Genomic DNA, 14550 nt, shown 5'->3' with positions numbered 1-14550 from the left:
CATTACAGCAAATTCTTGCTTCAGAACCAAAAGGTTGTCCTAAGGTTTCACCAATGACCAGTCATCAGCGTTGTCACGCAAAGACAGGCGCACATATCCATATTAGTAACCAGAGAGCATATGTTTGATTTTATCCGGTTTGCCTGGAGAAAACAAGAGTAGTCTACGTTTATATTATCCATATAAAATACAGTTTAGCCATCTGCTACGGACGCTTCTTTACCAGAACAATAGGCTACCTGCCGATTTCATTGATCATTTTCATATTTTAGATAGGCCTAGTTTGGGTGAGTTAATTAGGCTATATACTTCAGTTCTTCTCATTGGCGATATGATTAACGATAGCTGTAACATTGCATTGGCTTCAATACTTATGGGATGAAGATGTAACATATTGTAGCTAATTTATTATGATATTTTGTGAGGAAGAAAAAGGCGACAGACAGATCATGCGTTCCATCCTCGCTGGATACAGGTAGGCCGTATGCTTGCTCTGGACTCAAAGAGAAGTGACGTTATAGCTGAGTTGATATTGGCTTCTAAAATGAATGACTTTCAGATCAAAAATGCAAGTGTGAAACAAAGTTTATTTCCGTGTCTTGAATTTTGACAATTCATCTGTAACGATAGGCTACATTTGTGCAACGATTGTGTTTGCATGTGAGTGGCGGGGTGGCGGCGGAGCATTGAACCACTCTATTTTGGGGGGTCGCGAGTTAAAACAGTTTGGTTCAAATCTGAGCAAACACTATAAAATGTTATTCATCACATGTGCCAAATACAACAGGGGTAGACTTTACAGTGGAACGCTTGCTCACAAACCTTTTTCAATGATGCAGTTGATTTATCACAGCTGGACTCCAATCAAGTTGTAGAAACATCTCATGGGTGATCAATGGAAACAGGATGCACCTGAGCTACATTTTAAGTCTCATAGCAAAGAGGCTGAATACTTATGTAAATAAGACATTTCAGTAAAAAAAAATATATACATTTGCAAACAATTCTAAAAAACAGTTTTTGATTTGTCATTATGGGGTATTGTGTGTAGATTGATGAGAGAATAAAAGCTTCAAAAAATAAAGAATACGGCTGTAAAGTTAACAAAACGTGGAAAAAGTCATGGGGTCTGAATACTTTCAGGGTGCACTGTAAGAGATCTAACGGGACTACCCTGGCGGAGCTCACTTCAGACAGGTACTTTATGCATCTACGTTTGACTGTGACCTCTCCAGCTTGCTGTTAATAAACAATGATTCATCTACATTTGACTGTGACCTCTCCAGCTTGCTGTTAATAAACAATGATTCATCTACYTTTGACTGTGACCTCTCCAGCTTGCTGTTAATAAACAATGATTCATCTACMTTTGACTGTGACCTCTCCAGCTTGCTGTTAATAAACAATGATTCATTTAAGATTGACTTTGTCCCATGTGCAGAATTTCCACGACAACAGCATTTCATATTTTTGGACATTTTTGTTATTTAATTTTTACATTGCATGCAATTTCCATTAAAAAATTTTTTGTTGAAAAGTATTGTAAATGTTATTGTCATGTACTTGCAGGCTTACCACACAGTGCAATGGCTACAAAAGTCACGTATCAAATAAGTAACATAGAAAAGCAATGAAATAAGTGAAGTAAATTACTTTTTCACTGTAGCACTTACATCTGTAAGTATTAGGTGCTTTGAAAGGCTTGTAATGACACACATCAACACCATCATCCCTGACACCCTATCGCAGAAACCCTAGACCCACTCCAATTCGCATACCGCCTCAACAGATCCACAGATGACGCAATCTCAAATGCACTTCACACTGCCTTCTCCCACCTGGACAAGGAAATGAACTACAGTATTGAGAATGCTGTTCATTGACTACAGCTCAGCATTCAACACCATAATAATCCCCTCAAAGCTCATCACCAAGTTAGGGACCCTGGGACTGAACCCCTCCCTCTGCAACTGGATCCTGGACTTCCTGATGGGTTGGCTCCAGGTGATCAGGGTAGGCAACAACAACTCTGCCACACTGACCCTCAACACGGGGCCCCTCAGGGGTGTGTGCTTAGTCCCGTCCTGTACTTCTTGTTCACCCAGGACTGCATGGTCGTGCACGACTCCAACAACATCATCAAGTTTTCTGATGACACGATGGTGATAGGCCTGATCATCAACGGTGATGAGTCAGCCTACAGGTAGGAGGTCAAAGACTTAGCAGTATGGTGACAGGACAAAAACCTCTCATGGCTCTCATGGGTCGAGAGCTTTAAGTTTCTTGGTGTCCACATCACTAAGGAATTAACATGGTCCACACACACCCGCACAGTCGTAAAGAGGGCACGGCAGCGCCTCTTCCCCCTCAGGAGGCTGAAAGAATTGGGCACAGGCCCTCAGATCCTCAAAAAGTTCTACAGCTGCACCATCGAGAGCATCTTGATTGGCTGCATCACCGCTTGGTATGGAAATTGTACCGCGGTTGACAGAAAAGCACTACAAAGGGTGGTGCAGACAGCCCAGGACATTATAGGGGCCAAGCTCCCTGCCCTCCAGGACCTATACCAGGCGGTGTCAGAGGAAGGCCCAAAAAATTGCCAAAGACTCCAGCCACACAAGCCATAGACTGTTCCCTCTACTACAGTCTGGTAAACGGTACCGGAGCATCGGCTCTCGGACCATCAGGCTCCGAGACAGTTTCTACCCCCAAGCCATAAGACGGCTAAATAGTCAATTAATGGTACACAAACTATCTGCACTGACCCTACTCACACTCACTAGACTTTATATACACACCACTATACACACTCACTCACACACACACTACACTGTCACTCCCACACAAATACCTCACACATTCAAGCACTACACATGCACACACAAATAACACACATACATACACACACACACACTTTTACACACATCATAAATGTTTTTACTCTGATTATAATCTATCTGGATGCATAATCACTTTACCTTGCCTTCATGTAAATATCTACCTCAAGTATGTCATACCTCTGCACATTTATCTGGTATTGGTACTCCCTATATACCGTGGATTGCGAAAGTATTCACCCCTCTTTGCATTTTTCCTATTTTGTTGCCTTACAACCTGGAATTAAAATATATTTTTTGGGGGATTTGTATCATTTGATTTACACAACATGCTTACAACTTTTAAGATGCAGAATTTTTTTTATTGTGAAACAAACAACAAATAAGACAAAAAAAACTGAAAACTTTAACGTGCGTAACTGCTCCAGCTCCTTCAAGTTGGATGGCTTCCGCTGATGTACAGCAATTTTAAGTCATACCACAGATTCTCAAATGGATTGAGGTTTGAGCTTTGACTAGGCCATTCCAAGACTTTTAAACATTTCCCCTTAAACCACTCGAGTGTTGCTTTAGCAGTATGCTTATGGCCATTGTCCTGCTGGAAGGTGAACCTTCATCCCAGTCTCAAATCACTGGAAGACTGAAACAGGTTTCAAGAATTTCCCTGTATTTAGCGCCATTCATCATTCCTTCAATTCTGACCAGTTTCCCAATCCCTGCCGATGAAAAACATCCTCACAGCATGATGCTGCCACCACCATGCTTCACTGTGTGGATGGTGTTCTCAGGGTGATGAGAGGTGTTGGGTTTGCGCCAGACATAGCTTTTTCCTTGATGGCCAAAATATAAATTTTAGTCTCATCTGACCAGAGAACCTAATTCCATATGTTTGGGGAGTCTCCCACATGCCTTTTGGCGAACACCAAATGTGTTTGCTTATTTTTTTCTTTAAGCAATGGCTTTTTTTCAGGACACTTCCATAAAGCCCAGCTCTGTGGAGTGTACGGCTTAAAGTGGTCCTGTGGACAGATACTCCAATCTCCTCTGTGGAGCTTTGCCGCTCCTTCAGTGTTATCTTTGGTCTCTGTAGCCTCTCTGATTAATTCCCTCCTTGCCTGGTCCATGAGTTTTGATGGGCGGCCCTCTCTTAGCAGGATTGTTGTAGTGCCATATTCTTTCCATTTTTTAATAAGATAAAATAAAGATTTAATGGTGCTCTGTGGAATGTTCAAAGTTTCTGATATTTTTTTATAACCCAACCCTGGTCTAATACTTCACCACAACTTTGTCCCTGACCTGTTTGGAGTGCTCCTTGGTCTTCATGGTGCCGCTTGCTTGGTGGAGCCCCTTGGTTAGTGGTGTTGCAGACTCTGGGGCCTTTCAGAACAGATGTATATATACTGAGATCATGTGAAAGATCATGTGACACTTAGATTGCACACAGGTGGACTTTGTTTAACTAATTATATGACTTCTGAAGCTAATTGGTTGCACCAGATCTTATTTAGGGGCTTCATAGCAAAGGGGGTTAATACACATGCACGCACCACTTTTAATTTTTTCATTTCACTTCACCAATTTGGACTATTTGTCCAGTATATTAAAGGCCTGGCATAAAATATTATGCATTTTATACATTTCAGATTTAATTTAAATCATAGATATGTTGCCATCTCTTGTACCCCCTTAGCCACAGGACTGGCTAAATTAAATCCAAATAAAACTCAATTTAAAATACAGGTTGTAATGCAACAAAATAGGAAAAACACCAAGGGAGATGAATACTTTTGCAAGGCACTGCAGTATATATATACTATATACTATATACAGTGTATAGCTCCATTCTTGTGTATTTTATGTGATTCCTCTTGTGTTATTTACTATTTTATTTTGGATATTTTTTTTTAAGGGACCCCTAAGATTCAATTGATTTGACATGATATGGAAAGGCATACACCTGTCTATATAAGAACCCAGACTTGAGTTGAAAGTACATGTCAGAGCAAAAACTAAGCCATGAGGTCGAAGGAGTTGCCCGTAGAGCTCCGAGACAGGATTGTGTCGAGGCACAGATCTGGGGAAGGGTACCACAAAATGTCAGCAGCATTGACGGTCCCCAAGAACACAGTGGCCTCCATCATTCTTACATGGAAGAAGTTTGGAACCACCAAGACTCTTCCTAGAGCTGGCCGCCCGGCCAAACTGAGTAATCGGGTAAGAAGGGCCTTGGTCAGGGAGGTGACCAAGAACCCGATGGTCACTCTAACAGAGCTCCAGAGTTCCTATGTGGAGATCGGAGAACCTTCCAGAAGGACAACCATCTCTGCAACACTCCACCAATCAGGCATTTATGGTAGAGTGGCCAGACAGAAGCCACTCCTCAGTAACAGGCACATGACAGCCCCCTTGGAGTTTGCCAAAAGGCACCTAAAGACTCAGACCATGAGAAACAAGATTATCTAGTCTGATGACACCAATATTGAACTCTTTGGCCTGAATGCCAAGTGTCACGTCTGGAGGAAACCTGGCACCGTCCCTACAGTGAAGCATGGTGGTGCAGGATCATGCTGTGGGGATGTTTTTCAGTGGCAGGGACTGGGAGACTAGTCAGGATTGAGGGAAAGATTAACGGAGCAAAGTACAGAGAGATCCTTGAAGAAAACCTGCTCTAGAACGCTCAGGACCTCAGACTGGGGCGAAGGTTCACCTTCCAACAGAACAACGACCCTAAGCACACAGCCACGACAACACAGGACTGGCTTCGGGACAAGTCTCTGAATGTCCTTGAGTGACCAAGCCAGAGCCCGGACTTGAACCTGATCTAACATCTCTGGAGAGACCTGAAAACAGCTGTGCAGCGACACTCCCCATCCAACCTGACAGAGCTTGAAAGGATCTGCAGAGAAGAGTGGGAGAAGCTCTCCAAATACAGGTGTGCCAAGCTTTTAGCGTCATACCTAAAACGATCAAGGCTGTAATTGCTGCTGTCATGACGTTGGGTTGGGGGTAGGTTTACGACAGTCATAAATACCTCTTTCCCCCTTTTTCTCTCTCCCCACTATAACTGATGTGACATAAGGAAACCCATGGGTTAACATAGAGATTCTGTGGTAACATCAGAAGTTGGGGGAAATGAACTATATTCTGGCAATCCAACCAACTGAAACTATGCGGTGGTACTTAAGGTATATTATGTCAGTTCGGTTGCCCTCTGACACATTCTCATCAATGATAGAATGACAAACTCTACTGTGAAAAGTCTAAACGTCAGAGGTATCGGATTCACATGGAATTGTTGTTTAATTCAAATGTTTGAATATGAGATTATTGTGAAGAGATGAAATGTAATTTTAGCTTCCAAATAAGAGATCTGTGCTTTCATAAGTTTTCCTCTGCTCACAGTGGCCCGCCCCTGTGAAGAGACCTGGGTATAGACTTTTCAGACACACCCCTCTCCTCCACTATAAAAGCCATTTTCCCAAAAATGTAACTTCCTGTTCCAGGTACATTTTGGATGACGATCCGATGTCAAGATGGTTCAGACAATAACTACAGAACTAGGCCAACATCAGCATGGACTTTGATTGTGAATGGTATGAACTTTGAACTCGTGTTCACTACAGAAGTGATATCTCCTAGCCGTTGAGTTGGCAACAGCTGCTACAAACGCAGGTTAGGAAGGACACTCCGGGTATCCCGTCTTCCACACACAACGGTACTACAAAGTATCCCGTGACTACCAGAGACCAGAGACATCCTCCAAAGGACAGAGGACTCGGGTTGGCGATACGGTCTTCCATCTACCACCAACCTACTGAAGCGCAGCTCAGAGTAAATATGTATTGCATTTTCTTTCTTAAATGGCGGTAATTTAGAATGCATAAGATACGATATTTACGAGAGCACAGCTCGCCTATGTTCCCGTCTCTCCGCTCTTTCACTAAGACTCAGCCCCTTTTCTTTGTGTAACAAACTGTCATATCTATTCCGCCCGCTAGGGACGTTTTTGTATGACGTAATTTGTGATCAAGTTATGATTTAATTGTATATTGTGATTCTGTGTGATTAGTTAGGTATTTAGTACAAATAAATAATTAAACCCAATTTTGTATTGCTGATTCAACTTGTTAGCCAGGATTCTTGCAGACAATCAAGGACTTACAACCTTCAGATGAGACTGAATAAAATGACGATTAATGTGACTGTTATTTAGTAAAATATTACAAAATCTTTAAGAGTTTATTCGAAAGATAACAGCTCTATAAATATTCTTTCGTGGTGTCCCTCTCTAGTTAATTAATATTTACATGATTAGTTCAATCAGGTAATATTGATACCGGAGAAATTATTTTATAGAATAGCATGTCATAGCAATCAATCTGGCATAGTCAAAGACACGACACTGCCAAAGGTGCTTTAACAAAGTACTGAGTAAAGGGTCTGAATACTTAAATGTAATATTTCAGTTTTTTTTTTTATACGTTTGCAAAAAATTCAAAACAATTGTTTTTACTTTGTCAGTATGGGGTATTGTGATGTCATTATGGGGTATTGTTATGTCATTATGGGGTATTGTGATGTCATTATGGGGTATTGTGTGTAGATTGATGAGGGGGAAAAAACTATTTAATCCATTTTAGAATAAGGCTGTAACGTAACAAAATGTGGAAGAAGTCAAAGTGTCTGAATACTTTCCGAATGCTCTGTATGTATACTGCAAACATAGACAAGTTAAATAGGCATGGGTCATAGGGTTGGTTCCTGCATGTGTCTGGCACCGTCTCCTATCTTAATTTACAGAACATATTCTGGGCGTTCTGCCAGATGGTCCTAAGGAGGGGGTCGTGTCACCCACCCTCATGTCTTTACCAAGCAAATGCAGAAACCAAGGATAATTTATGACACGAAAGACAAGATGAACATTTTCAAGGCTGTCTCTTCACACAATAATATTTTCCATCACACCACGAACCAGGTATTAATTAACTGGTTCCCCAGCCGTTTTTAGTTTATTCAAACTTTACTCAAACAAATCTGTCAATTTAAATGATGTGCTTGCTCAATTTGTATGTTCATTCAACTAGAAATTATTTGTGTTTTAAAAAAATGGCTTCGGAACTAGTTACACACAGTTATCAACGTATTTGACAAACATTGTGCATTAATTATTATTCAACATTTCCTCCTTACCTGGGATTTGAACTCACAACATTCTGATGTTCCTGCTACACCACCATGTGTAGTAAATGAGAGAAGCAGACTCGGTCTCAACCTTTAAGTCTTTATTGAAGACTCATCTCTTCAGTAGGTCCTATGATTGAGTGTAGTCTGGCCCAGGAGTGTGAAGGTGAACGGAAAGGCACTGGAGCAACGAACCGCCCTTGCTGTCTCTGCCTGGCCGGTTCCCCTCTCTCCACTGGGATTCTCTGCCTCTAACCCTATTACAGGGGCTGAGACACTGGCTTACTGGTGCTCTTCCATGCCGTCCCTAGGAGGGGGGCGTCACTTGAGTGGGTTGAGTCGCTGACGTGGTCTTCCTGTCTGGGTTGGCGCCCCCCATTGGGTTGTGCCTTGGCGGAGATCTTTGTGGGTTATAATCGGACTTGTCTCAGGATGGTAAGTTGGTGGTTGAAGATATCCCTCTAGTGGTGTGGGGGCTGTGCTTGGCAAAGTGGGTGGGGTTATATCCTGCCTGTTTGGCCCTGTCCAGGGGTATCATCAGATGGGCGCCACAGTGTCTCCTGACCCCTCCTGTCTCAGCCTCCAGTATTTATGCTGCAGTAGTTTATGTGTCGGGGGGCTAGGGTCAGTCTGTTATATCTGGAGTATTTCTCCTGTCTTATCCGGTGTCCAGTGTGAATTTAAGTATGCTCTCTCTAATTCTCTCTTTTTTTCTTTCTCTCTCTCGTAGGACCTAAGCCCTAGGACCATGCCTCAGGACTACCTGGCATGATGACTCCTTCCTGTCCCCAGTCCACCTGGCCGTGCTGCTGCTCCAGTTTCAACTGTTCTGCCTGCGGCTGTGGAACCCTGACCTGTTCACCGGACGTGCTACCTGTCCCAGACCTGCTGTTTTCAACTCTCTAGAGACAGCAGGAGCGGTAGAGATACTCTTAATGATCAGCTATGGAAAGCCAACTGACATTTACTCCTGAGGTGCTGACTTGTTGCACCCTCGACAACTACTGTGATTATTATTATTTGACCATGCTGGTCATTTATGAACATTTGAACATCTTGGCCATGTTCTGTTATAATCTTCACCCGGCACAGCCAGAAGAGGACTGGCCACCCCTCATAGCCTGGTTCCTCTCTAGGTTTCTTCCTAGGTTTTGGCCTTTCTAAGGAGTTTTTCCTAGCCACCCTGCTTCTACACCTGCACTGCTTGCTGTTTGGGGTTTTAGGCTGGGTTTCTGTACAGCACTTTGAGTTATCAGCTGATGTAAGAAGGGCTATATAAATACATTTTTGATTTGATTTGATTTAATCTGCTTATTCTGTTATCATGGTTTTAATGTACATATTTAATCAATTGGAGGGGTTTTCTGTATTGTTTTCTAATGTTGGTCGGGCATATTACTATTTTTTTATGTTACTCTTTTATTACTATGATAAATAAAATAGTTTTTCTTGAATTTACTTTTAACAGAACTGAGATTTACTTTTAAGTGAAAAGTGTAGCAATACAGGTGAAATCAGTCATTGACACGTACATGGTGGTGTATCTTGAAGATTGCGATGCCGTGAGCCAAGAGATTGAGTTCAAATCCCTGATGACCAGAATGAATAATAAATGTTGTATGTCAAAAGCGTGTTTTTAACTAGTTCCAAATACTTTTTTTTATTGAAAAAATAATCATTTCTAGTTGAATGAACATATGAGACAAGTTGAGACAAAAATATAATTTTAAATTGACAGAATGTTTCTCAAGATGGAGCTTCAATTTGTGCCAACTAAAATGTTAAAGTTAAGGTAACACTTTGATTGAAAAGTTTTGTAAACTTATAAAGGCTATGGAGCCAGTTACACTTAATAACAATTATTTGAATCAACCAAAAAAAATGTGTATTTACATTTTAGGGTTTCAGATGTTTTTCGGAAGATGGGACAGGGATTCTGCTCTCCTAGCTTTAGGTGGAAGCTGGATCCACCATTGGGGCACCACGACAGAGAAGAGCTTAGACTGGGCTGAGAGAGGGCCAAGAGACCAGAGGTGGTATAATGGAGTTCTCGGGTTGGGGTGTATTGTTTGAGCGTAGCTTAAAGGTAGGGAGGGGGAAGTTCCTCTTGCTGCTCCTTAAGCAAGTACCATGGTCTTTGTAGCTGATGTAAGCTTCGACTGGAAGCCAGTGGAGTGTGTGGAGGAGCGGGGTGACATGGGAGAACTTGGGAAGGTTGAACACCAGGCGGACTGCAGCATTCTGGATAGGTTTCAGGGGTTTTGATGGTACAAAGTGGGAGCTCAGCCAACAGCGAGTTGCAGTAGTCTAGACAGGAGATGATACGTGCCTGGATAAGGACCTGAACCTCTTCCTGTGTGAGGTAGAGTCGTTCTCTACGGATGTTGTAGAGCATGAACCTGCAGGAGTGAGTCACTGCTTTGATGTTTGCAGTGAACAACAGCTTCATACTAGATGACTTTTAGAAGTACTAGTTTGACATCTCTCTTCTATCACGCTCAATGTTCCTTCCCTGCCTCTATGAGAATAACCAATGTTCCTTCCCTGCCTCTATGAGTAGAACCAATGTTCCTTCCCTGCCTCTATGAGAATAACCAACGTTCCTTCCCTGCCTCTATGAGTATAACCAACGTTCCTTCCCTGCCTCTATTAGTATAACCAATGTTCCTTCCCTGCCTCTATGAGTAGAACCAACGTTCCTTCCCTGCCTCTATGAGTATAACCAATGTCCCTTCCCTGCCTCTATGAGTAGAACCAATGCGACCATGGGCACATGCACCAGCAGTTTGTGTGTGTGTGTTGGTCTGTGTCTAGGTGTGTGTGTATATGTCTATGTTGTGTGTCTGTGTCTAGGTGTGTGTCTAGGTGTGTGTCTGTGTCTAGGTGTGTGTCTGTGTCTAGGTGTGTGTCTAGGTGCGTGTCTAGGTGTGTGTGTATATGTCTATGTGTGTGTCTGTGTGTGTCTAGGTGTCACGGCTCCTCCTCTGCATTGCAGGGGCGGTTCCTCCTGCAGGCAGAGGAGGGTCGTTAGTGATTGGAGTCACCTGGGCTCAGGGTATAAAACTGCTTCACTAATTGTCTCTCTCTCTCTCTCTCTGCTCCTCCAGGTATGATCCTGTTTTGTTTGTTCCTTTGTAGTTTTGCATAGTTTTCACTCAGTCATATTCACACACACAGATTCATGCATCCATGCACTTTACATACTCCTTACATTATGATACTTCCACACCTCATTCCTATTTCTTTGTTTAAAGTTAATAGTTTGGTTTATAATAAAGACAATTTTAATTGGCCTATACCTGTTGTTCGTGTCCCCTCATTTTTGTCACAGGCTATGAGCCGGCCTGTGACACTAGGTGTGTGTCTGTATGTGTCTAGGTGTGTGTCTGTGTGTGTCTAGGTGTGTGTCTGTGTGTGTCTAGGTGTGTGTCTGTGTCTAGGTGTGTGTGTGTGTGTGTGTCTGTGTCTGTGTCTAGGTGTGTGTCTGTGTGTGTCTAGGTGTGTGTCTGTGTCTAGGTGTGTGTCTGTGTCACTCACTCACTCACTCACTCACTCACTCACTCACTCACTCGCTTCTCCACTTGGGCTCTTTAGTGCTGCTATCCTCGTCTCTACCACTAGGTGGAAACCCATCCCTCTCAGACTGCAACAAATGTACCCACACTGTGTATCATTGTTATTATTTTCATTATTTATGATATTAATATGCATGTATTATCATTATCATTGTGTTCATTAAGGGCTGTGTCTGTCTGTCTGTCCCCCTGCTCGGTCAGCTTCTCGCGCCGCGGGATGGACATTTTGGCCATTGTCTGGCAGAGGGAGGGTGGTGTGTCCCTCAAGGTCCTTCTCTCTGACACGTAAGACACACGTGACGGAGGATCTGGCGCCGGATCCTGTGATGCCGCTGTGTTTGGGTCAAATAAGGGGTGGCTGCTCCACTGCAGTTTAAAAAAGGAACTAAGTCTCACCCTCCTCCTCTCTCCCTCCTCTCCTCCCTCTCTCCCTCCTCTCCTCCTGCCTCTCCCTCCTCTCTTCCCTCCTCTCCTCCCTCTCCCTCTCTCTCTCTCTCCTCCCTCTCCCTCCTCTCCCCTCTTCTCTCCTCCTCTCCCTCTCTCTCCTCTCCCTCTCTCTCTCTCCCTCTCCCTCTTTCTCCCTCCTCTTCCTCTCTCTCCTCCTCTCTCCTCCTCTCCCTCCCTCTCCTCTCTCCCTCCTTCCTCCTCTCCTCTCTCTTCTCTCTCTTCCCTCTCTCCCTCTCTCTCCTCTCTCCCGCCTCTCCCTCCATTCTCTTGCCCTCCTTCTCCTCCCTCTCCCTCTCTCCCTCTCTCAGAACCCTGCCTGGGGTGTCAGAAGCAGACTACTCCCAGGTAGTTCTCAGTCTTTACAAATGGATCACTGGGAAATGAGCTCACGCAGAGGTTAACATTCACATTATAGAACACTCCTCTAGATTTAATTATGATCAACCATTTTGTATCATGTACAGTTTATAACACTTAAACTAATAGATTTCTGGTCATGTTTATATCATGTTTGTTAACCTTGTAAACCTTGTTCTGAACACCTCCAAAACAAAAGTCATGTGGTTTGGTAAGAAGAATGCCCCTCTCCCCACAGGTGTGATTACTACCTCTGAAGGTTTAGAACTTGAGGTAGTCACCTCATACAAGTACTTGGGAGTATGGCTAGACAGTACACTCTCCTTCTCTCAGCACATATCAAAGCTGCAGGCTAAAGTTAAATCTAGACTTGGTTTCCTCTATCGTAATCGCTCCTCTTTCAACCCAGCTGCCAAACTAACCCTGATTCAGATGACCATCCTACCCATGCTAGATTACGGAGACGTAATTTATAGATTGACAGATAAGGGTGCTCTCGAGTGGCTAGATGTTCTTTACCATTGGGCCCTCAGATTTTTCACCAATGCTCCTTATAGGACACATCACTGCACTCTATACTCCTCTGTAAACTTGTCATCTCTGTATACCCGTCACAAGACCCACTGGTTGATGCTTATTTATAAAACTCTCTTAGGCCTCACTCCCCCTTACCTGAGATACCTACTGCAGCCCTCATCCTTCACATACAACCCCCGTTCTGCCAGTCACATTCTGTTTAAGGTCCCCAAAGCACACACATCTCTAGGTCCCTCCTCTTTTCAGTTCGCTGCAGCTAGCGACTAGAACGAGCTCCAACAAACACTCAAACTGGACTGTTTTATCTCTTCATTCAAAGACTCAATCATGGACACTCTTACTGACAGTTGTGGCTGCTTTGCGTGATGTATTGTTGTCTCTAACTTCTTGCCCTTTATGCTGTTGTCTGTGCCCAATAATGTTTGTACCATGTTTTGTGATGCTACCATGTTGTGTTGCTACCATGTTGTGAATCTACCATGTTGTGTTGCTACCATGTTGTGAATCTACCATGTTGTGATGCTACCATGTTGTGCTGCTGCCATGTTGCTCTCAATGTTGTTGTCATGTGGTGCTGCAATGCTATACTGTCATCTTAGGTCTCTCTTTATGTAGTGTTGTGGGGTCTCTCTTGTCGTGATGTGTGTTTTGTCATTTATTTTTAATCCCAGCCCCTGTCTTCACAGGAGGCCTTTTTACATTTTGGTAGGCCGTCATTGTAAATAAGAATTTGTTCTTAACTGACTCATCTTGTTAAATAAAAAAATTAAAAACGGTGTCGTAATGCTGAGAAGGTGAAGATGATCCAACAGGTGGAGCTGTCTAACATCATGTTGCCACAGCAACACAGGGTCACCGTATCCGTGGAGACGGAGAAGACCAGGGAGCCTCTGTACCAGCTCTTGTGGTACCACACCCTCAATTATAACATGAATATTACCCCATAACACCCGTGGATAATGTTCCCAAACAACATCTAGACAGACAACGTTCTATAGGAATGTTCGATGACGTCATTTAATTCCCAAAACATTCTATACAGGATTGGAGATGGATTTTGATTCTTGTTATTATAAGTGTCGAGCATCTTCAGAATGCCTCGCCCACATGGGCTTTCATACGACAACGTGTTCAAGATTCATAGTTTGCAGTTAGGGGTGGAGCGTTCAGAGTATAAGCAATAACCAACTATGCATTCTATGATTTGTATAACATGTATAGATTAAACATGAATAATTTGTAATCCTGCTTCTGTCATTGCTGGCATTGGAGAGGGATTTACCAAACCTGATAATGTTATAAAACACTGCTACCTCCTGTACCTGTCCTGAAGCAACCTCTCCTCTCAGGGTGACAAAAATGGACAATGATGTGCGTCATATACAATTTTAACTGTATTCAATTGTATTTATCATGGATCCCCCATTAGTTCCTGCCAAGGCAGCAGCTACTCTTCCTGGGGTTTATTATAATCCCCATTAGTTCCTGCCAAGGCAGCAGCTACTCTTCCTGGGGTTTATTATGGAACCCCATTAGTTCCTGCCAAGGCAGCAGCTACTCTTCCTGGGGTTTATTGTGGATCCCCATTAGTTCCTGCCAAGGCAGCAGCTACTCTT

Source organism: Salvelinus sp. IW2-2015, linkage group LG4q.2, assembly GCF_002910315.2.
Source record: "Salvelinus sp. IW2-2015 linkage group LG4q.2, ASM291031v2, whole genome shotgun sequence".
In the NCBI taxonomy this organism is placed as follows: Eukaryota; Metazoa; Chordata; class Actinopteri; order Salmoniformes; family Salmonidae; genus Salvelinus; species Salvelinus sp. IW2-2015.
The sequence above is the reverse complement of the archived record's forward strand: the minus strand, read 5'-3'. Positions refer to the sequence as shown.